The 24063-nt window shown below is 46.6% G+C and overlaps 1 long non-coding RNA gene and 4 other non-coding genes across 6 annotated transcripts in view; 2 read left to right on the top strand and 3 right to left on the bottom strand.

The window, feature by feature from the left end:
* LOC148225604 (uncharacterized) overlaps positions 1-24063 on the bottom strand; it is a 32456-nt gene that overhangs the window by 4015 nt on the left and 4378 nt on the right. The gene's annotated exons all lie outside the window — the stretch shown is intronic.
* TRNAF-GAA (transfer RNA phenylalanine (anticodon GAA)) lies at positions 1783-1855 on the top strand. The gene has a single exon. It is a non-coding gene; the product is annotated as a tRNA-Phe (tRNA).
* On the top strand, positions 6654-6726 carry TRNAF-GAA (transfer RNA phenylalanine (anticodon GAA)). Its single transcript has one exon. It is a non-coding gene; the product is annotated as a tRNA-Phe (tRNA).
* Positions 18746-18818, bottom strand: TRNAF-GAA (transfer RNA phenylalanine (anticodon GAA)). The gene has a single exon. It is a non-coding gene; the product is annotated as a tRNA-Phe (tRNA).
* On the bottom strand, positions 19440-19512 carry TRNAF-GAA (transfer RNA phenylalanine (anticodon GAA)). Its single transcript has one exon. It is a non-coding gene; the product is annotated as a tRNA-Phe (tRNA).

Below are 24063 nucleotides of genomic sequence, written 5' to 3'. Positions count from 1 at the left end.
AGACCTAAGACTGCAAAAAGCTTTGGATCCCACTCTTGAAGCAGCCAGATCTAAAGGGAGGAAGGACTCTTGAGTCTGCACCCAGCTCTGGGGTCCCCAGCACAGGAGGGACATGGAGCTGTTGGAGTGAGTCCAGAGGAGGCACCAAAGGGATCAGAGGGATGGAGCAGCTCTGCTGTGAGGAATGGTTGGGGGGATTGGGATTGTTTGGCCTGGAAAAAAAGAAGGCTTGGAATGACCTAATTGTGGCTTTCCAGTACCTAAGTAAACTGAAAAAGAGCACAGAGAGGAACAATTTATTATAGCATGGAGGGACAAGACAAGGCTTCAAACTGAGAGTAGGTTTGGATTGAATATTAGGAAGGAATTCTTCCCTGGAATGGTGGTGAGGCCCTGGAATGGAATTCCAGCAAAGCTGTGGCTGCCCCATCCCTGGAAGTATCCAAGACCAGGTTGGATGGGGCTTGGAGCAGCCTGGGATAGTGGGAGGTGTCCCTGCCCATGGCAGGGGGTGGGAATGAGATGATCTTTGAGATCCTTTCCAACCCAAACCATTCCATGTTTGATTCCTGTTGCATTGGAATGAAGCACGTTCCAATGTGAGCTGATGACCTTCAGCTGCAGGAGGCTGCTCTGAAGGGAGCTGAAGATGCTCCAGCTTTTTCCTCCATCTCCACATAGTTCTGGAGCCTTGCAGGGTCCTGGTCTAAACTTAGGGAAACTTTGTGGTCTCTCTGCTTTCCTTCTGAGCTGAGGGAAACCAGGGAGTGTCACCTCTTGGAGGTGTCCATTTCTTACATTCCCAGATTTATCCTCACTCTACAAATTTAGGAGTGCTTTGGATGAGGTCCCTGCCCAGGTTCCCTCTGAAATCCCTGGAACAAGGAATGCATGGGAATGCTCAGGAAATGCAGCTGGATTCCCAAGCAGCAGCACAACCAAACAACACACTCCTTGCTCTTTGCAGTTTTGGGTAATTTGATTAAAAGTCAAGTTGTTAAAAAATAACATTTAGAACATCTGGATAGGTAAATTTCTCTTATTTTTTGATCCCAAACCCTTTACATTTAAGCACAATTTTACCCCTCAACATTTCTAAATGCCTTTCTTTTTTTAAACAATTGGAGACAAGGAAAATGAGGTATTACTGGATGCATACTGGGGAACATAAGTCTTATTTTTTGGAGAGGCAACAATGAACTATATACATTACATAATTATATAGAAGATAGCAGGATTGCAGTGTTCTGAAACAAAAAACTGCTAGCATTTGAAAAGAAGAGGGATCATTGGAGGCAATTTATGTAGTTTAGAGTGATTTAAGTGTAGTTAAACAATTGCACATTTTGGTGCAATCTATGACATAACAGCCAAAAAGAATTGAAAAGTTTTCAAGTCTGTTTTCCTTGTTGGCTTCCCAGCTGATGCCCTACCAGGAAAAACTCTTATTTGTGGGGAAAGGCTGCTCCTGGCCTGGGTTTTCCTGAGATTTGTTCTCTCTTGCTTTATTGTGTGGTCAGTCACACCATTCCAACACTGGAATGGGTTATCCAGAAAAGCTGTGGCTGCCCCATCCCTGGAAGGGTCCAAGGCCAGGTTGGATGGGGCTTGGATCAACCTGGGACAGTGAGAGGTGAAATGAGGTCATCTTAAAGGTCCCTTCCAACCCAAACCATTCCATGGTTCTTATTGGAGGAGTGTTGGGCAAACTGGTTTGAATGGTGAAAGTCTGAATTCCCATCGTGCTCCAACAGGTTTTGGGAAAATTGGAGCATCAGCAGAGCTGAAGTAGCTCAGCTGGGAGAGCGTTAGACTGAAGATCTAAAGGTCCCTGGTTCAATCCCGGGCTTCAGCAGAGTTTTCCTGCACTTTTGTGTGCCCAGGGCTGGGCTCTGCAGTGCAGGACACACCTGGACATCCAGGAGAGATCCAGCCCAGGGCCAGCAGGACTGGGAGGCACTGGAGGGGACTGGAGCATCTCTGCTGTGGGGAAAGGATGAGGAGCTGGGACTGGTGGCTTTGAGAGAGCGTGGAGTTCCCCTTCTTGGACATATTCCCAAATGATATTCCCAAGTGACCTGGAAGTGGTCCTGGGCAAGGGGCTGCAGGTCCTGCCTGAGCAGGGCTTTGGACCTCAACCAGTCTGAGCCTGTGAAAGAGGAACAGGGTTTTACAATTTAAATATTTTAGTAAAAATCATGTTACAAAGGGATTTTTGTCCCTTCCACTGCTTGTTCCCAATCCTGTGGTATGGACTGCCCTGTAAATTGGTGGTAATGTTAAGCCACTGATGTAGGGGGGCTGTTTAGTCTGGAATGAGTCCAGAGGAAACAAAGATTGTTGGAAAGATAGAGCTCCTCTCTTATGAGGAAAGGCTGGGTTTGTCCAGCCTGGAGAGGAGAAGATTCCAGGGAGAGCTCAGAGCCCCTTCCAATGCCTAAAAGGGCTCCAAAAGAGCTGGAGAGGGACTTTGGCAAAGGGCCTGGAGTTCAGGACAAACAAGAGGGAATGGCTTCAAACTGACTGAGGGCAGGGTTAGATGGGATATTGGGAAGGAATTCTTCCCTGGGAGAGTGGGGAGGCCCTGGCACAGGTTTCCCAGAGAAGCTGTGGCTGCCCCTGGATCCCTGGAAGTGCCCAAGCCCAGGTTGGACAGAGCTGGGAGCACCCTGGGATAGTGGAAGGTGTCTCTGCCCATGGCAGGGGGGTTGGAACTCAATGATCTTGAAGGTCCCTTCCAACCCAAACCATTCCATGATTTTATGCTCCTTTGAGGACAATCACTGGTGCCTGACCACCTCTGCCAGGCTTTGAGCAGCACCAGCCACAGCTGCAGAGTCATCACTACCAGCAGAGCTCAGCTCCTTGCTAGAATTAATGATTTGAGTCTGCTTGATTAAAGGTTTCTCCCCTTTGCCCTAAATGTTAATCCCTTCTCCAGCCATGGAATTGCACAGGGGCTCTCTGAGCTCACTTCTTGCCTTTAGTGGTGACATTTTGTCAGTGAAGCACTGAAAGAGGGACTGGATCCTGCTCTCCCTTCACTGCTGCCCTCTCCCCAGAAAAGCAGAAACAATGTTTTGACATCACATTACATAACTTTCTTCTTACAAGCCCTTGCAGACATCATTATTGCAGAAAAAAATTAAATCTTGGAAATAAATTTTGAACTTCAGAGAAAAGGAAAAAGAGAAAGCTTGGCTGAGACAGATTAAAACTCATGATTCATCAATAATAGAGCTGAGACCTGAAAAAGACCTGCTCTACCCCCTGCAACATTTCTGAAAGATAAAGGTGGCAGGGGTGAGTGATACTGTGGTGGAAAAATAAGTGTGAGTGCAGGGAAAACAACACAGGCAGGGAATACAATAATCCCTGGAGACCAGGACAGGCTTGGCAGCTCATTCCTACCCACTGTCATGGGGATCCATGGTTTGGAGTGGCTGTGGGGGGCTGCCAGGTGGGGACTTTTGAGATATTTGAGATATTATCCCTTCTTTTGCAGAGCCACAGAGCGGTTCCAGACGGATCTGAGTGTGGGTGTTGCAATGCAGAGAACTTGTCTCGCCCCTCATTTGCAAAAATCTGCAATTAAGAAAAGCCCAGAGTCCTGGTCTCTCCTCATTCCATCTTGTTTTCTGCTTGGCTCTCCATTAATTCCAAAATCTGGGATCATTTCCTCTGCGGACAGAATGAGCCTCAAGAAGGACAAAAACGCTTCAGGAGCTCCAGGGATTGCTGAGATTGGATTTAAGCAGGAAATAGAACAAATTTCCCGGGGCGGAATCCTGTTTGCGGCTCGGATGCTTGGGAAAAAGGGAATGGATTGACGGAGGAATGGTCGTAAGGCAGCAGAAAAGAGGGACTGATGTCAGAGCTCCTAATTTCCATTCCTACGTCACCTAGCAACACTCCGCTTAAGGACCGAACTTCCGAGACCTGGATTCCCTGGGAATTTTCCCATTAGGTGGCACCACTGGCCTTGGGAAGGCTTTCATCTGCTCTGGCTCCATCCAGCCACACAGACCTGGATCCAAATGCACTCATCTCAAATTCAGCAACAGCTGCAAGTGAATCAGATTTGTGAAAACCTGAAAGTGCTGTGGGTTATTCGTTGTAATTAATTTGGAGAAAAAAAAAACTTTTGATATGACCCAGCTTATCTTTGCACTGGGTTTAATACAGATTCTGGAAAACTCCATGGAGGGACAAAACCTGGCTGCTCTTGGCATGAATTAAAAGATCCTGAAGGTCCTTTCCAACCCAAAAAATTCTGTGACTGGGTCAGTTGTAGAGATTTGCCTTTCTGGCCTTAGAGAAGTAGCCGAGATGAATCCCATCCCAGGAACATTTTCAAAATTGCTGTGTTTTACAGAAAAAAAATGTCAGGCCAGATCTCCTCTTGTGGTCTTTGCTCCCTGTCACATGGATGTGCCCACCTGGCCTCACAGGAATTTGGAAATCATCACTGCTGGTAATGCCAAAACAGCTCACAGCTCTTCAGGGAAGAACAAAACAGAACTATTTCACAGAATTAGAGGCTCTGATGTTTCAAAATAGACATTGGTCTGTTTTGATTTGCTTTCAAAGACAGAATCTTTGAAGAAAAATTAAGCCTGGAGCAAGTCCACACTTCAGACATTAAAAACCCTTCAAAGCAAAGCTTCACATGTGAGTAAACACTTAGGATAGACTCCAAAACAATCAGCTAAGAAATCATCTGGCTGTGCAATTCTCACTTTCCTTCAGCATCCAAGTGTGGAAAAATATACCAGGAAGAGTGTTCTGTTCCTAAAATCTGATCCAAGATGTACTTGTAAGATCACTGAGCTCGAGAAATTGCTCCTTTAAAAACCTCCTGCAGATAAAAATAACCAGCCCTGCTCTGAGCACACAGCCTTGGTTTGGGGGTGACCTTGCAGAGGACGCAGTGCAAGATTTTTTCCTCGTCCTCTTTCACGGACAATGGGAAAAACAAAAACAAACTTACTGGTGTCAATACCCAACTTCCTTCTTCTTATGGATCTAAGGTCCAGGTGGAGATGAGAGAGACCTTCAACAGGATTAATAAATCAATAAAAAACTCTTTAAAAAGATCCCAACTAATTAATTTTTATATATTATCAATATAAAAATATATTTAAAATATTCTAAAACTTTTATTCTAATTCTTATCATTTTTCCTTATAATTTCTAATAATAAACTTTGTTTTCTTTATACCATTTAAAATTAAACCTCTTTTACCTTCTACCTAATTCTATCTCACAACAACAAATAAATAAATAATTCTAATAAATATGCTAACAACTGAACTAACACTAAAACCCTCAACATAAATTAATACATTAACCAAAGAAATTCAAATTAACAAACCAAAACCACTATAGACAAGGATTGCTCATTCCCACCTCAGGGCTGAGGCCTAATTACCCTCCTGTGGCTCCAATTCCTGGACAGAACTGTAGATTCCTCTCATATCAGCAGCTCTACCAAACACAAAATGGAATTGGTTTTGGGAATTGGTTTTGAGGTTATGTTGGCTGTTGGCTGTGGTCCTCAGCCATGCCCTGGATTTGTTACCTGCACCTTTTTTTTTTTTTTTTTTTTGGCACCACAGAGATTTCCAAAGCTGGATCTGGAATGTTTTAGGTGACATAAAGGAGATAATTTATAAATCAAGAAGCAGAAATTTTGTAGCACTTCTCAGCTGTCCAAAAATTCTCCACCTGACAACCACAAAGATGCTGAGACCCTCAGCCACCCATGACCAGCTCCTCAGTGACCATGGAGGGGATCACCACTGGGATCCAGTGCTGGAAGAGTTTTTGGAGAAAAGAAAAAACCCTTGGGGAATGATCCTGATGTCTGGATATTTCAAGAGACTCTACAGCCTAGTTTGGGAGCTTGAGATATCAGGAACTGTTATCTAATAAATCTCAGTGAGGAAATATCAGCTGCTGTCAAGCTGAACATTCAAACCCAGATTAAATATATTTCTGACACCTTTCACTACCAGATTTTTAGCAGACATGGAAAACTTACTGTGTGTTCCACATATGTATTTTGGGAAGTTGTGAATTTGGAGCTGGTGAAAGATGGGAGATGGTCCTGGGAGTGAATTATTTGCAGGATAAGGTGGTGGGCTGGGCAAACATCTCCCATATCACTGCATGAAAATGCCTGGCTCCCATTCCTTAGGTGGATAGAGACAGATTGATGTGAAAAGATTAGCCAGGCTCCATGGATAATTCCAGATCCTTCTGTGGGCTCTGTGAAAAGGTGTCAGGAAATTCAGTTCAGTGCTACTGCTCCTGGCTGGTTCCCAGATCAGGGCTGCTGTTTAATTCCAGATTTAGCTGTGTTTTATCACAGAATGTTTCAGGCTGGGAAGAACCTTCAAGATCATCTCTTTCAAATCCCCTGGCGTGTGCAGGGACACTTTCCACTGTCCCAGGTGTCTCCAAGCCCCATCCGACCTGGCCTTGAACACTTCCATGTGTCTTGAGCCATTACTTTTGATCTCAGTCGGTCTCTATCCTGTTCCCTGAAACAATTCTTTGATTCCCAAGATAAAGTTAACCAAAGGCTGCCTGAAAAGGCTGAAAGATCCTCGTGTTTCAACAGGTTTTGGGAAAATTGGAGGCACAGCAGAGCTGAAGTAGCTCAGCTGGGAGAGCGTTAGACTGAAGATCTAAAGGTCCCTGGTTCAATCCCGGGCTTCAGCAGAGTTTTCCTGCACTTTTGTGTGCCCAGGCCTGGGCTCTGCAGTGCAGGACACACCTGGACATCCAGGAGAGATCCAGCCCAGGGCCAGAAAGGTGATGACAGAATCACAGGATGAGGCTGGAAGGCACCACAGTGGGGTCTGGTCCAACCCCTGTGCTCCAGCACAGCCATCCCAGAGAACAGGCACAGGATTGTGTCGCTAGAAGGTTCTGGGATATCTCCAGGGAAGGAGACTCCACTCCCTTCTGGGCTCTGTTCAGTGCTTGGTCACTGCCCAGGGAAGGAGTTCTGCCTCATGTCCAGGTGGAAATTCCTGGGATCAGTTCCTGCCTGTTCCTCCTGTGCCATTGCTGGCACCAGGAGCAGAGCCTGGTCCCTGCTCTGAGCCCTCCTGAGACAGGGATGAGTCTGTCCTGTCTCAGTTGTCTCTTCTCCAGGCTGAACAGGCCCAGGTGAACACAATTAAAGGATTGGAGCCTCTTTCTTGTGAGGAGAGGATGAGAGGGATTGGTTTTCCCAAGAGGTTGTGGAGTTTCCATTTTGAGAAACTTTAAAATGCCATCTGGCCCTGGGTGACTGGCTCTGATGGTCCTGCTGAAGCAGAGAGTTGCAGTAGAAGACTCCTCCAACTCTTCAACAAGTAGAGGAGAAAGACAAAATGTTATGTGTGGGGCAGGGAAAAGCCAGGCCAATGTCACCCTCAGTTTTTTCCATCACCAGTGTCCACTTGGCACGATCTGCACAATCATCCTGGCTGCATCCTGCACAATCAGCCAACAAAGAGCTGGGATCAAGATTTGGGTGTCACAAGAACCAGACCTACACATGAATAAAAGCAAATTTGAACACTCCTATCCTTAAAATATTATCAAGGTTCAGTTTTCCTCTTTTTATTTTTCAGTATTATTCCTTTTTTTTCAGTCAAACTAACAGCTCTAATAGCATACAGAGACTCCTTCAAATTGAACTCCTCACCCTCTCTGAAATCCCGGCGCCTGTCATCACTCTGCTGCAGGATCTGCAGCGCAACGTCACACACAGAGCCCCCAAATAAACTTCCGTTCTCCTTTCAGGCACCATCTGTGTCCCATTTCTGCAGCTCCTGGCAGAGATCTCTTCCCTTCTATGGAATGTTCCTTCCCCTCGCCGAGCCGCAGATTTTCGGAGGTGGGGAAGTCGGCGGGTGGCACGGATCCCAGCTCCCTGCAAACGCAGAGCACTGTGCTGCCCTGGGGTGCTGGGGTGCTGTTGGTGTTCACCCTTGGTCAGATGGCCCCGAACCAGGCTCCAGGGCAACCCAGAGAAGAGGTAAAGACAGCACTTGGTCATCTGGCTGTGAGAAATGGGAGAGGCTTCACTGGGAGGTTGGGTGTTAACGAGGGTGGGAGTGGGGAAGGGAGGAAGAGCCAGGTTGGGGATGATCATGGAGGGGTCCAAATGCACTGGAACACGCTCTGGGTCAGAGGCACAGAACCACAGAACCACAGAAACAGAGAATAAACTGAGTTAGAACAGACCCCCAAGGACCATCGAGTCCAGCTCCTGGCCCTGCACAGGACACCCCAACAATCCCACCCTGTGCCCAAGAGTGTTGTCCAAGCACTTCTTGAGCTCTGCCAGTCTTGGTGCTGTGACCATTCCGTGGGGAGCTGTTCCAGTACCCAAGTACCCAATGGGTGAAGAACCTTTTCCTGAAATCCAACCTAAACTTCCCCTTACACAGCTTCAGGCCATTCCCTTGGTTTCTGTCACAGGTCAGCACATCAGTGTCCACCCCTTCTCCTCCTCTCTGGAGGAAGTTTCAGACTATGATGGGGTGATTTTAGATGTGAAGTTTTAGACTCCCCTCATTCTCCTCTTCTCCAGCTGAACAAACTGAGTGCCCTCAGCTGCTCCTCACACGGCTTCCCCAGGACGGAGTTTCCAGTCTTGTCTTCCTCTTATGCAAATAAATTAAGTTCTAATGCACAATTCAGGCAGCTGCAACCCAAACTGATCATGAAGAGCCTTGCCTTAGGCTCTCCATCAAACCAGCTGAATCTCTGCCAATCCCTGTGCCTCAGTTTCCCTCACTGCAACACTGACATTTCCCTTCCCGAAGAGTGGGAAGAGTCAGCGTGCAGGTGAAAGCACTCTGTGTTCCCAGCTTGTTTTTGTGTGTTATCCCAGCACGTGTCCCCAGGGATGATGCTGGATTACTCATACACCTCTCGAGTCCTCTGTTTCTCTAATTCCTTTTATTTGCAAGGATTAGGAACAGTCATGCTATCCAGGAAAACACAGCCCTCACAATGCCGGCATCAACGTCACAGAGCTGCGCTCCGCAGGCTGTTCCTAAGAAACTCCTGGGACTTTCAGGTGGATTCACCTCAAAGTGGGGCGGAAATGGGGAGGAGGGAGTGATTAGAAAGGAGAGGACAGATCGTCTCAGAACACTGCAAGATGAGGTAAATAACGAGGAAACCGTGTGGGAAAGCAGCTGATTCAGAATCCGGGGTCACCTTTGATACAGAATATTTCAAATGGCCAGGAGATACTTTGGGATTCATCTGGAAAGGGAGAGGCTACTGGGGGTGAGAAAAACTTGGAATATTTTGCCTGTTGTGGCAAAGGTTAGCCAGGTTGAGTGCTGATAATGTGGATCTGGAGGTTGGAAGGATGAGGATGAGGAATTTGTGGTCGAGCCAGAGGTCAGCATTGTAAGGAATTGTTTAAATTGTTTAAAATTCCCAGGCTCATACCAGCCAATATAGGGCAGCTCTCAATTAACTCTTTCCTGTCCTCCAGAAAGAGCAACAGATGCCAGAAGAGACTTGTAGGGATTTCTGTGAGAAGGGTTTTCGTGGTTGCTGGGAGCCACCTTCCCATCCCTAATTTTCATTTTGCTGCACAACCTTCTCTGTTTCCACTGTGGCTGATCCCTTGAGGATGCTCAAGTCTCATTCAACATAACAAAGTGGAAGAAGAAGGTGTGATGAATCAAAACCTTCTTTTCCCCATTCTCCTTCCATTATTAGTTTTAAGTGTGGAATTTTTTTTGTTTCTTCTTTTTTTATTTTTAGTGAATAATGGAGCGACAAAATTCAAGGAAGCACCTGGGATTTAACCTACTTTTGAAATGGTATTAGCCTTTGATTTTGAGGTTGTAGCCCAGAACTCTGATATAGGGAGATATGGAACAATCTTTATTTTGTTTATCCCTGCTACCCAAAACAAGAGGTGTTCAGACATCTGTTGCATATAAAACCATGTTTAATAACCCTGGTTATTAAATCAATAATCCTGTCTGTGAAGATTTTGTCTAAAAGTGTTAAAACTATTTTTTCCTGATTCCTGGGCTCTGCTTCTGGTTGTGGACACTTGCACATCTTGTCAAGAGAAGTGGCCATCACACAGAAACAGGGAAAAGAAAAAGGTACCCCCAAATCAATCTCCAGCAATTTAAAATGATTGAAAACCCTCTTTGTTCCATTCTTATATTCACACAGAGACCCCCATTCCCTCAAATCCCTGTTATAAACGGGCTGAATAATGAATAAAAACTGGAAAGTTTCATTATTAGAAAATTTAAATCATTATTAAATCATTATATCAGGAATAGTGTGGCCAGCAGGACCAGGGCAGTGATCACCCCCCTGTACCCATCACCTCCAATCCTGGGTTCAGTTCTGGGTCCCTCATGACAAGTCAGACATTGAGGGGCTGGAGAGTGTCCAGGGAAGGGAATGGAGCTGGGGAAGGGTCTGGAGCACCAGGAGCAGCTGAGGGAGCTGGGGAAGGGGCTCAGCCTGGAGGAAAAAAAAGAGGCTCAGGAGGGACCTTCTCTCCACAACTCCTTCTGACAGGAGGATGGAGCCAAGTGGGGACTGGTCTCTTCTCCTAAGTGAGGAAAAATGGGAATTAACGGCCTCAAGTTGCACCAGGGGAAGAATTAAGTTGGATATTAGGAAAAAATTTCTCTGTAAGGATTATCAACTGCTGGCACAGGCAGCCCAGGACAGTGGTGGAGCCCTCATCCTTGGAGGTATTTAAAAGCCATGAGGATGTGGCACTTGGGGACATGGTTTAGTGGTGACCTTGGCAGTGCTGCATTGATGGTTGGACTCTGATCCTAGAGGCCTTTTCCAGCCTAAATCATTCCATGATTTGAAGCACTCAGTTTCATAAAAAGCCATGGCAGAGAGGGGAAAAAGATCAGTAATCTCATTTTTCAGCCTATCCCAACTGTTCTTCTCCTGTCCCCTACAGCAATAAAATTCCTGGGAAAGATGGACACGAGAAGGATCTCCTGTGTCCTGGGAGTGACAGCAGAACCCTTCAAACGGGGAGTGGGAATAACTCGTAACACATTCCAGAGCCCTGCCGTGCTCTGTCTGTGCCTCCCGCCCACCTGCCAAAAGGAAAAGTTCACCTGGAGGGGAAACCAAGCTGTCCCTGGAGGAGGTGAGACCAGGAGGATCCTGTGAAATGCCACAGCTGAGAGGACTTTCTGGATTGAACCAGATCTGGGGCATGAAAGGTGGGCAGGTGAGGGGGACAAAGGGTTCAGAGAGGTGTCTTAACATCAATGCAGTTGTCCTGCACTTCTTCTTCCCCCCCTTCACTCCTGGAACCAGTCTTAAAGTTGCAGAATTTAATATTAAACACCAACAGAACAGACGATTTGGGGATATAGGCACCATACAGTCACCCCAAGACATTAGTCCAGAAAGTTTGGCTCATTTGGATTAATGAATCTCTTGCATATTCCTCAGGAAGCCTCTCTCTCACATTTTCAAACACTCTTTAATTTGCTGCAGTGTGTGAGACCAGCTTTTAACAATTTATCTTGACAGCTGCCAGCCCTGGAATGGGACAAATTCCTCAGCACTGCTGGAGGATTGATGCAGATGGATCTGTGTTGCAGATGGCTGTAGGCACATTTGCAGGTGTTTGTGGGGTTTGGGCTTCTTCTCCTGACATCTAGCTAATTTATCTTTTTATTTTTAATAGCTTATGCTCCATCTCCTCCAAGAGAAGATGTTTGATCCATGTGGGAAGTTATGGCTCATTTCCCTCACCTGAGCTGAGGCTCTCAAAGGTCACTCTGGCCCTTGATTCATACAATCACAGAATCAGAGTTTGGGTTAGAAAACACCTTAAAGATCATCCACTTCCAGCACTCCATGGACAGGGACAATTTCCACTTGACCAGGTCACTCAGGACCCCATCTATTCACTTAGATTCTCCATCAGCACATGCACAAGCTAATAAATCAAATTTCTGGACATATTTTCTCTTCATATTCTGTTCCTCTGTAAAATCATTTTTAGAAAGGTCCTTGCATCAAGCTCCAGGCTCCAGCATCTTGTGTCACTGTGTTTCCAAAGTAGGAACCTTTACAGGGCTGGCAGGAAAAAGATTTTCTACATTATTTCTATTTTCTACATTATTTCTATTTTTTATATTGCCCCTTCTAAACCAGACACTACTGAGAAGACCTGAGACAACAATCCCTGTACAGGCCATTCACTGAAGGGTTGGAATTGATCCTTGTGAGTCCCTTCCAACTCGGAATATTCTGTGATTTTGTGAAATATCCAGAGCTGTTCAAGGCTTGGACACTTTGATGGATGACCACAGGCCATCCATAAACTTGGGCTGAGGTTCTGTGCAAAATTACTCCAAAATTACCAGGCAGCTGAGAGGTGTTATTCTATTTTTTAGGGAAATCTGCCAATCCCTCCAAACCCTGAACTAACAGATTTTTCCCCAGAGAAGAACTAAAATTGCAGAGGGACTGAGTTTTACATGTACTGTCTATATTCAGAGGCTAGGGGGAAAAAAAAAAGAAAAAGGAAAAGCAGCTCAACTTAGAAACTTCAGCTCCAAGTTTAAAGTTAGAGGTGATGATCTGAGACCTTAAGAGCTAAAAATCCTTGGGCTGAAAAAAAAAAGTATCCTCAGTGGATTTTCAAGCCTTCTACTCCTGATTTTATGTACATCTGCTCTTGGTTTTTATGTAAAGGATTGGCTGCAAGAGTAGGGAGCTTGCAGGGCAAATCTGGAGCCAAAGGAAAGTCTGAACTCCACTTTTGGAAGCTTTCAGGTGGATGCAAACCCAGCTTCCTTCAAGCAGCTCAGCACATCCATGGCCACCCTTCAGGATCTTTAATGGGGTCACTTCAAAACCAGCAGCTGATTAAACTCAGTCCACGAAAAAAAAAAAAGAAAAAAAGAAAAAAAAAAAAAAAAAAAAAAAGAAAAAAGCTGCTGCCGTTTTCTATGCAGATTTTATGGTTTTCCAAAGCCCCTTTCACTTCTCCTCCTCCTCCTCCGTAAAATTCTCCTTCTCCCGCTCCTCCTGTGGAGGTGCCAAAGCCTCCTCCATCAATTTGTGAGAACTTCTGCTTGAAAACTGGAGCAGAGAATCACCCACGGAACCAGGCTGGCATGAAAATACCGGAGGCTCTGATGCGAAACTCGGGGAGTTTCCCCGTGTCAGGGTGAAAGGAATGGGAATGTGGAGTCAAATCCACCAAAATCCCTGGGGGATGGGACACCTGCCCAGCACCTCCTGACCAAGGACAGGGATATGGCTCATCATGAAGACATTTTTTTTAATTTCTTCCTATTGTCTTTTAATTCATAATTGTATCCTTTTGCTGCTTGTCTGGGACTTGAAGTGTACCCAAATCTGCTAATCTATTTCCCCCATGGGAAAAAAAAAATTTGAACAGGTCAAGCTTTCTCCAAAAATTTCCAATTGCTTGGTATGAGGGATTAGAAGACGAAATTGAATTTCCAAAGCAAAAGAGAAATTTCCAACCCAAGTAGCACAAGTCAAGGAGGTTAAAAAGCTGATCTAAGTGTTGTTTAAATCCTTACATGCTATAGAGTAATTAAAATAACTTCTCTACTAGATCCTCATATTTTTTGCATTAAATACTTGCCCAAATTTGCAGAGTTTTGCCAAGGATGTTTTCTGTGCTGTAGATACTTGCTAGAACCAAACTGAAATCCACCCACCTTTCTGCATGGAATTTCAAACTCTCCCCAAGCTGTCACCTCCTGGATGCTCCCAGAAGGTGCCAGAAGAGTTTTTACTCCTGTCCCAGCCTGAATCCCACCTTGGGCAGGGGAATAAAAATCTCCATTTTTAATAAGCGACAGCAGGAAGCTCCACAATCCCATTTCTCTCTGCTTTTCTAAGCACAGTTGGCATATTTTAAAAGCCTACTTCCCCTTGGAATGAGCAGTGCTTCACGTTCTTGTCTTTTCCTCCACTTGCACCCTGCAGTCACAAATAAAATTAAATTTTGCTATTCAAACCTAAGAAAAAGAAGAACCCAAAACCCCAAAAGTTAACAGCCCGTTTAATGACCTAAATTGTATTTAATTAACCACCCAGACATAGTAAAGCCAAGACCTTTAAAGGTATTTTGACTGTCTGTTTACTTTAGTACCTGTGAGGAACTGAGCTAGGTCCAAAAAGTATTTTTTTATTCTCCAGTTTTAGTGTCTGGTGCTTAGAGTAAGTCCTGGACAGTTGCTGCCAATGAATGTTTGTCTTTTTCAATTTTGGGTTTGTTTTTTTTTAATTTTGGGGTTTTTTTTTGTTTTTTTGTTTTTTTTTGGTATGGCACACATTCACACCCCGCTTAAGATGCAATATAGACAGTGCCATAAATCCTAACTCGAATTTTTCTGGGGTTTTGTTGGATGACCTGGGTGAAAGAACCATTCTGATGCCCATATAGAATAAATTATAGAATCCTGGAATGGTTTGGGTTGGAAAGGACCTCAAAGATCATCCAGTTCCACCTCCCTGCCATGGGCAGGGCACCTTCCACTATCCCAGGTTGCTCCAAACCCTGTCCAACCTGGCCTTGGACACTGCCAGGGATGGAGCAGCCACAGCTTCTCTGTAAATGCATTAAATAATACCAAGGCCTCCCCATCCTCCCAGGAAGGAATTTCTTCCCAATATCCAATCCAGCCTGGCTCTCTGTCAATTTGAAGCCATTCCCTGTGTCCTGTCCCTCCATGCCTTGTCCCAAGTCCCTCTCCAGCTCTCCTGGAGCCTCTTTAGGCACTGGAAGGGGCTCTGAGCTCTCCCTGGATCCTTCTCTTCTCCAGGCTGGACATTCCCAGCTCTCCCAGTCTGGGTCTAGAGCAGAGGGGCTCCAGGTCGTGTTTGCTCTGTAAAAGTCAGCTGCAACATCATCTTCACATCTGAATTAAGACTCTGTGCTTTTCCAGAGATCCAGACAACTCCCACTGCTAAAGGCAGGCAGGGATGGGTTTACAGCTCTAAGCTCAGATTTTGGAAAAGCTCTTAGGAGCAGCTGGACTCCCCTCTGGATGGTGCAGGGTCAGCTCCTAGGTCGTGGAATTCTTCCTGAGGCTCCCTGGGGCAAAACTTGTCCTTATCAGTAAAAGCCTTGGTATTCCCAGGATCCCTCATTCACAATCTTTGGTGCCTCAGACCTCGACTCAGCCTTCAGCCACCAAAATGTTGGGAACCAACCTGAGCTGCTCAGAGGGGCTGAGAGAAGGCAAAGCTGAACTAAATCTGCTGTCAGAGGGTCTGGAAGGCAGCTCCTGCCTCCCACTGCCGGATCCTTCTCCTGATGTGAGCAGGGATGGGCTCCATGCCCCAAAAGTGGGAGTTCCCTCCCCAGCCCCGCTGGAGCCGTGTGTTCCCAGCACAGCTCCCAGAGGTCCCTTAATGCCTTTGTGCCTGCAGTAGTAATCACAGGATTATTGCTCCCAAGGTACACAAATAATAATCCTCTCTTTCCCCTCATCTTGTAGCTGCCATGTAATTTAGAAAATTAATCTGCGGGGCTGGCAGTGTCTTTTCTTGTCTGTATGTGCTGCCTCTGCCATGGTGAGATCCCTCTGGCACATCCCAGAGTGCTTTCCCAAGGATTCTGGAGGACTTTGCCCAGTTTTCTGAGGGGTGAAACTGAGACAAAGGTAAAGGAATTGCCTTTTCCTCGTGCCAGCCATTGGCAGAACAAGGGACAAGGCAGACATGGAATTAACCCATGAATTAAAGTAGCTCTGAGCAACCTGGTCTAGTGGAAGGTGTCCCTGCCCGTGGCAGGGGGTTGTGATATTATAGGGAATTATGTGATATTTATGGTCCCTTCCAACCCAAACCATTCTATGATTCAATGAAAAAAGAAAGCAAAATCACTCTGTGGGAATGCAAACTATCACAAAAACCATCAGCAAAACCCAAATTTCCCGGGTTTTATTTGGTACTTTTTTTTTTTTTTTTTTTTTTTTTTTTTTTTTTTTTTTTTAATGTAGTGAAATATTTTAACCTCTTGCTGAGGGTTTCCCACATATTTATCTGTCTGGTCTTTCCATTCAGGCATCTCATCCCATCAATCCCATCAGCAGTGGGATGCAGCTCAGGTGCTGTGAGGTCAGGGCAGGTGTGTGAGGATCGATCCCTGCCCGAGCTCTTGGCAGCAGAGGTGGAGAGAGAAATCCACCAGGAAGGGGGAGAAGGACAGCAGCAGCAAACCAGGGCTGAAAACATTGAGAGAAAGAGGCAGAAACCGCCAGAATAAAAGGCAGAGAATCAGAGCTGAAGGGCACCGGCTGAGCTGTTTGTGGGGGAGAGCTGCGGGCTGGAGAGGAGCTCGGGGAAAGATGGATTTGGGGGATTTGCGGTGATTGATCGGTGTGGGGGCTCCAGAGGGGTCTGGGCGGGGGTGAGAGGATGGAGCTGAGTGCGAGGGGGATGCAGAAGGTGCTGGCAGGGCAGCCACCCCCGGCTCCTCCGCCCACCGCATTATTCATCCCCATCCTTCCCTCCCTCGCAGCCTCCCCGGCAGCACGGGCAGGGTCTAACCCTGCTCTGAGCCAAATCCAGGGACACTTGGCAACTCCTGGCGCTGAGGTTTGAGTCAAAGCTGTGTCAGCCGGGAGGGGACTGAGTTGTCAGAAGAAGGAGGAGGATTAAAAAAAAAAAAACCAAAAACTTCTCTCATCTCCTCTACCACCTGCCTCTGGTCTCTGGGATTTCAGTGGAAAGATGAATCCTGAGTGCTGACACCAGTGGGGACCTTTCTTTGCCTTCCCACAGCTGTGGGTCAGGCTTAAAACCGATTTTATTGGAGTTACCTCTATGTGCTGAACTCGTGTTTGAGGAGAACGAGCCCAGATGTCACTGTCACCTCCGTGGGCACAAAGGTGCCAGCTCTGCCTGGGCATCCCCTGCTAGCTGAGACCCAGTCAGGAGGGGGAACAGGTCCCCTGCACTGCCTGTTACAGTGGCCAAAGGGAATGGAACTGGTCTGTCCTGTTTGTTGAGACTGAACCCATCTGGCAGGGCTAAAACCTCTTCCCCTCCATGCCCCAACAGAATCACAGATCCATGGAATGGTTTGGGTGGGGAAGGACCTTAAAATCCTCTAGTTCCAGCCCCCTGCCATGGACAGGGACACTTGTCACTAGATCAAATTGTTCCAGTTGCTCATTTAGCTTGGCCAAACATTACCAGGCATGGGGCAGCCACAGATTCTCTGGGAAATATGTGCCAGAGTCTTACCACCACCCTCATAGGGAAGAATTTCTTCCCAATTTTCCATTTAACCCTGCCTGCTGGTGATGGGAAGCCATTCCCTGTGTCCTGTCCCTCCATCCCCTGTCCTATGTCCCTCTCCAGCTCTCCTGGAGCCCCTTTGGGCACTGGAAGGGGCTCTTAACATCTCCAAACCTTCTCTTCCCCAGTTTGAGCAACCACATCTCTCAGCATTTCTTCAAAAATAGACCAATTATGTCCAAACCACTTCCTGGGAATAATTCTTGGCTCCTGCTATGCAAGAAACTGTGTCTGGGCATTGTCTGGGAGGACACAGATCATCACATTTAAGCCATTTGGGTCACCATCAGGTCTCTGGTATGGGATTTGCCTCTCTCCTTGGGGCTCAGGGCTGCCATTCTCCAGGGGGTTAATGAGGTCAGAGCCCTTCAGCACAGCCACAGTGTGTGAACTGTTCTTAAACTTAAGGGCAATGTCTGGGATGCTCACATCACCTGAGCTCTGCTTTCATAACACAACGAGGCCCAAGACATGCACAAAATTTGATATAATTTAATCCTGCACATGGACCGTGCAGGCAGTTCTGACCTACTTTGATCCAATTTGGGGACCAGGAGGCTCCTGCCTAATTTAGATCCAGGCACAGACAGCTGGAGTAAAGGCTAATTTCCAGCTGGTGCATCCCTGAGCCAGATGATCCTGCCTGAAGGCATCAGGTCTGCAAAGGTCCACCCTGGGTGAGCAGCTGCTGCGTTTTTGTGGTGTTGAATTTGAGATGTTGTGTTTGGGTGGCAGCTCTTGGCAGAGGCATTTAGCCAGCAGGATCCGTGGTATTTCTTCAAGGTGATGATGTTTTTTGATTTAAACACAAGTTATTTTAAACACATCCTTGCCAGGGAAGTATTTTCTGGAATGCTGCAGAATCAGACAGCCTGATATCTGCAGCTTTTAGAGCACCACCAGAAGGAAAAAGGGAAAGAAGAGTCCCTGTCCTGCTATGAAGAAGAGATTGGATGAGCACAGGGGTTGATCTTGAGAAGGTGAAGGGTTTGCTGCTTCTCACTTGTCTTTTTGGACAACTGGTATTTTGTGTCCTGTCTCTGGTGTTTGTCTGAAGGGCTCCATGGAGCAGGAATTAGAAAGGGACAGAGGAGCAAACACAAAGCAGAGTTACTCAGTTTAGTGGGGTGTCTGCACGTTGAACAACACCATTTAACAAGGGTCAGGGTAAAAATAGGAAACGGTCAGGAAAGAGCAGAAAACTTCATCGGGGAATCACAGAGTACCCTGAGCTGGAAGGACCATAAGGATAAAATCATAGAACCATTAAGATTGCAAAGATTTCCAAGGTAGAGCCAGTCTTTCCAACTTTTCCATCACATTTTCTCCAACTAAGCCAGAGCACTGAGTGCCATGTCCAGTCACTCCCTGGACATTTCCAGGGATGCATCATTGATTCCAACTCCTAAAACTCTGCTGAAGCCCGGGATTGAACCAGGGACCTTTAGATCTTCAGTCTAACGCTCTCCCAGCTGAGCTACTTCAGCCCTGATGTCAGGAATTATTTCCCTATAAACAACAGGTAAATGCACTGGGACTCTTCAGCCTGGAAAATGCAAATTTTAGGGAGAGGAGTTGCTCTAAGGTCAGTTGTGATTGATGCTAAAAATCACTTTCATGGATAAGGGGATTTTCCTATTCCTAAAGCCCAGTTTTGATTTCCTGCCTGGCCATACACCTGTGGATCAACCTTTCTACTTCTTCTCAGTCTGTGGCATCAGAATGGGAACAGGGAGTGGAAGGAACAAAAATCCCTTTATATCATAATTTTTCCTGAAGAACTGGAATTGTAAAACCCTGTTCCTCTTTCACAGGCTCAGACTGGTTGAGGTCCAAAGCCCTGCTCAGGCAGGACCTGCAGCCCCTTGCCCAGGACCACTTCCAGGTCACTTGGGAATATCATTTGGGAATATGTCCAAGAAGGGGAACTCCACGCTCTCTCAAAGCCACCAGTCCCAGCTCCTCATCCTTTCCCCACAGCAGAGATGCTCCAGTCCCCTCCAGTGCCTCCCAGTCCTGCTGGCCCTGGGCTGGATCTCTCCTGGATGTCCAGGTGTGTCCTGCACTGCAGAGCCCAGGCCTGGGCACACAAAAGTGCAGGAAAACTCTGCTGAAGCCCGGGATTGAACCAGGGACCTTTAGATCTTCAGTCTAACGCTCTCCCAGCTGAGCTACTTCAGCTCTGCTGTGCCTCCAATTTTCCCAAAACCTGTTGGAGCACGATGAGATTTCACACTTTTGCCACTCAAACTGGCTCAGTGGACTCTTGACTCTTGTTAATATATAAACACCTGGCCCAAACATGAATTATCAGACCCCAGAAAGGTCAACAGCTATCAAAGGTCTTCAAATGAGAATGGCTGTGGTGGATAAATTTTTAATACCCAAGATTGGAATTATTCTTACAGCTACATTTGCAGTGATAGCACCTGGCCAAGCTGATCTTCACAGAAACATGGAATGGTCTGGGATGGAAAGGATTTTAAAGGGACAGTTCCAGTCCCAAGGAATGCTAGACCAGGGTGCTCCAAGTTCCATCCAACCTGGCCTTGGACACTTCCAGGGTTGGAGCAGCCACAGCTTCTCTGGGCACCCTATGCCAGGGCCTCACCACTCTCACAGCCAAGAATTTCTTCCTAATATTCAGTCCAACCCTGCTTTTTGTCAATTTAAAGCCATTCCCTGTGTTCTGTCACTTCATCCCTTGATCCACTCCCTCTCCAGCTCTCCTGGAGCCCCTTTAGGCACTGGAAGGGGCTCTGAGGTCTCCCTGGATCCTTCTCTTCTCCATGTTGGACATCCCCATCTCTCCCAGCCTGGCTGTAGAGCAGAGGGGCTCCAGCCCTTGGAACATCTCCATGGACTCCTCTGGAATCACTCCAGCAGCTCCACATCCTCTGGAGCTGGAGGCTCCAGAGTTTTCTCAGAGGCTGAACTAATCTGTCACTGCACAGAGCTGCCATCATCCCTGTCCTGATGGCCCTCAGTGGGTGACAAGGATCCATCTGCAGGCTCTCCCTAGGAAAGGGAAGATGTGGATGCCTGGCTCACATGGACTTGGTTTCTGCCTTTCCAGCTGTCCCATTTTTGCTTCAGCAGCTTTCTCCTTGTCAAGGAAAGCGACTTCCCACCAGCTTTCCTCAGACAGGAAGAAATGATCCCAACATGGAAACTGTGGTATTTGACAGCCCACTCTGCCTTGCTGGAAATACTGAAGCTTCAGCTGGGTACAAAATTCCTGTGGAAATCTGAGCTGCGCTGCTGCTTTGCAAATGCTCAGCAGTGTTGGTGGAAAGGATGGAAGTGAAGAATCTGATCAAGAACAAGCCTTGAAGGAAGTGCTACATTGCAGTTAAATTAGAAATCTGAGGAGCTGACTCGCTGGGAACTTGGTTTTTTTCAGCTGGTGAAACACCAGAACTGAAAATCTGTGGGCAAAGTCATCAGAAGTCAGACTTGTGGTGCCAGTTTGACAAGTCACATGGAAGAAGTTGGAAGATCAGACTTTTCCTTATTGAAGAGGAAGAAATTAAAGCTGTTTTTCCAGCTCAGTTCAGACTTCAGGGCTGGGAGCTCTGTAGGGAGAGAATGAAGTGGAAGGAGGAGTGAAATATTGGGATATCTCCTGTTGTCCTCTCTCCATGCCCTCATTCTCCCTGGAAAAAAAACCTCCTGTGTCGTTCACATGTGATTAGTCTTTGGGGAGTTTTTTGGTCCCATGTTTTTCATTGTTTTTCACATCCCATGAAGGATGTGAAAAAAAGCCCAAACTAACCAGTGGAAGGGGTTAATAAAGTGCCTTCTGCACAGGGAATTGCTGTGTAAACCTTGTTTATCCAAGGAAAAGAAAGAGTAAAGGGAAAGATATTTGAGGATCTAGAGAAAGAAAGGGTATTTTAGGATCTGGAGAGGAGTCATTAGGGGTTGATGGCTTATTGACTCTTCTGATGCAGGAACTAAAGGTTAGCATTGGAAAAGAGTAAGTGTCAAGCTTGCAACAAAGAAAAAGAAGGAATTTCCTCACATGGTGTCTGGTTATCTGTGCAAGTCCCTGCTATTATAAATCCCCAAACTGTAAAAATGTTTAAAAGATGATCAGGAAAATGGAGAAAAAAAAACTCTGTGAAAGGCATGCAAATATGAAACTTCCTGCTTTAGTTCATGCAGGGCCTGAGCCACAAATCTCTGGAGATCAGGACAGCATCTGGTGATATAACACCCTGCTGTTTCTCCTTTTTTAAGCACTAACTCGTGGAAAATGTGGGGTTTTGAGGTGGATGTTCTTCTGTACATCTCCTCTGGCACCTCCTTGTCCTCACACTCCTTCTGGTGGCTTCTGGAGGCACCAGGGTGGTGTCAGCCTGTGAAACCCTGCTGGCACGCTGGGCAGAGATGTGCTGGGGGTGTCATTTCATGCCACCAGCCAGCTGTGTCATCACCCACTCCCACGTGGGTGTCTCAGGCTCTGGCCATGACAAACAGATGACAGATCATCCCTCTGTCCCTGCTTTCCCTCCTCCCATTTTTTTTCCAGTTTTCCTGCCACTCCAGCCTGATCTGCCTGTGCTTTCTCAAATATCCATCTGCCATCAGGCAGAAGCAGCTGCCAAAGGTTGTGGAATTGCTGATTGTCCTGGGCTGCATCCAAAGAGCTGCAGGCAGCAAGTGAGGAAGGGAATTTTGTCCCTCTGCTCCAGCCTAGAGAGATCCCACCTGGAATGTTGCATCCAGCACTGAGGTCCCAGCACAGGAGGGACATGGAACTGTTGGAGTGAGTCCAGAGGAGGCATCAAGGTGATGAGAGGGATGGAGCAGCTCTGATGTGAGGAGAAAAATGAGAGAATTGGGATTGTTCGGCCTGGAGGAGACTCTGGGGTGACCTAATTGTGGCTTTCCAGTACCTGATGCGAGCCCACAAAAAATAGAGAGAGACAATTTACAAGGGCCTGGAGGGACAGGAAAAGGGGGAATGGCTCCAAGATGAAGAAGAGTAGATTTAGATTAGAGATTAGGAAGAAATTCTTCCCTGTGAGGGTGTGAGGCCCTGGCACAGGGTGCCCAGAGAAGCTGTGGCTGCCCCTGGATCCCTGGAAGTGTCCAAGGCAAGGTTGGATGGGGCTTGGAGCACCCTGGGATAGTGGAAGGTGTCCCTGCCCATGGCAGGAGCTGGAACTGGATGATCCTTAAGGTCCTTTCCAACCCATTTCCAAGCCTGCTGTGATTCCATGATTTGCTGAGAGTCACCACCAAATTATCCCAACCTTCCTGTCCCTGTCCAGAGCTGTGCTGGCCTTTGTGTTCCAGTCTGGATTCACCACCTCTTGTGGAATTCATTCTTTTTTAATTGGGCTCAAGGCATCACCCAGAAGGAGGCACAGAGAGGTGACCTTTTTCACCCAACCCAGCACATCAAATTTGCCACCCATATTGGTTTTTTTCTGCAGACATCCTGGCACCAAACTCTACCCCGATGGGATTTTGCCCCATTTTCCCACTCTTTCCCCAGCTCTGCACCAGGGGAGTGACATCCACCTGCAGGGTTGGGATGTGATTGCTTTTCACTCCTTAACTCTGATGTGTCATAAAAAACACATATTCTTCCTTTAGGCTTCTTGAATTTTTTCTGTCTCATTACACCAAGAGGGCTCCTGGTTTACTTGAAAATCATTTTTAGTGATTATCTCTATTTTGTTGTCACTATTTTCTCTTTCTGCTCTCTCCCCAGACTTTTATGAAAATGATCTCATTAAGAACGTGAAACTCCTGTTTCTGAGAAAGGTTTCTTGAGGTTTGTAAAGGTCTCTCAGCAGGAAGTTTGCTCAGCTCCATTTTCCCCTCTGGTGGAACAGACCCCCAAGTGAGCCCATTAAGGAAAAATGGACTGCTTGAAAATAAAATTGTACAAAATATGCAACAGCAGCAGCAGCAGCACCTCTGGAATGTAAGGCTCCAGTAGGCAACAAACCATATTTGCAAAACTCTTCTTTGATGGCAGTTTAATATGTTAGGGAAAGAAAGAGATAATGGGCTAAGGGCACTGGGGGTGCTCACCACCACAATGGCTGCGAGGGGAGGGAAGATGAGGTCTGGGATAAAATCATTGTTATTCTGGAGACACAAAAAACAGCTCTGAAAAACAGAGTTAATGAAGCCCAGCTGCCAAACTCTGCCCGTCACACACCCCTTCCCTCTCCCTCCTGATGTCTAAAAGCTGCTGAGATTGTCAGTCCATTATTCAGGGGGATGGCATCAGGGGTTATTTAAATTTTTAAAATAAATTTAGGAATTCAGGCTATGAATGACAGCTCTGCTGTCCTGAGGTGCAGTATCCCTGTGCTGGAAACACAGACCTCGGGTGGAGGAATGCAGAAATAATCTGGGCCTGGGTGGATACTTGCAATTCAAAAATAAATTGGAAGTACCCATAAACTCACTGTTGTGGAGGCTCAGTGAGAACAAACCCCAGGCCTGGAATTTAAGCTCTCCCCAAGTTTAAATCCCTCTTTTTTGAGAAAAAAGACCATTTTAGTCTTTTGTAGTGAATGTTTTCAAAGAGAGACACCTGAGAGATCTCAGAACCCTCGAATGGTTTGGGAAGGAAGGGACCTTAAAAATCATCTCATTCCCATCTCCCTGCCATGGATCTTCCACTCTCCCAGGCTGCTCCAAGCTCTGTCCAACCTTGAACACTTGCAGGGATGGGGCAGCCACAGCTTCTCTGGGCAACATCTT

This window comes from Sturnus vulgaris, chromosome 1, assembly GCF_052056855.1.
Source record: "Sturnus vulgaris isolate bStuVul1 chromosome 1, bStuVul1.hap1, whole genome shotgun sequence".
Lineage (NCBI taxonomy): Eukaryota > Metazoa > Chordata > Aves > Passeriformes > Sturnidae > Sturnus > Sturnus vulgaris.
Note: the sequence above shows the minus strand (reverse complement) of the source record. Positions and strands in the feature narration are given on the sequence as shown.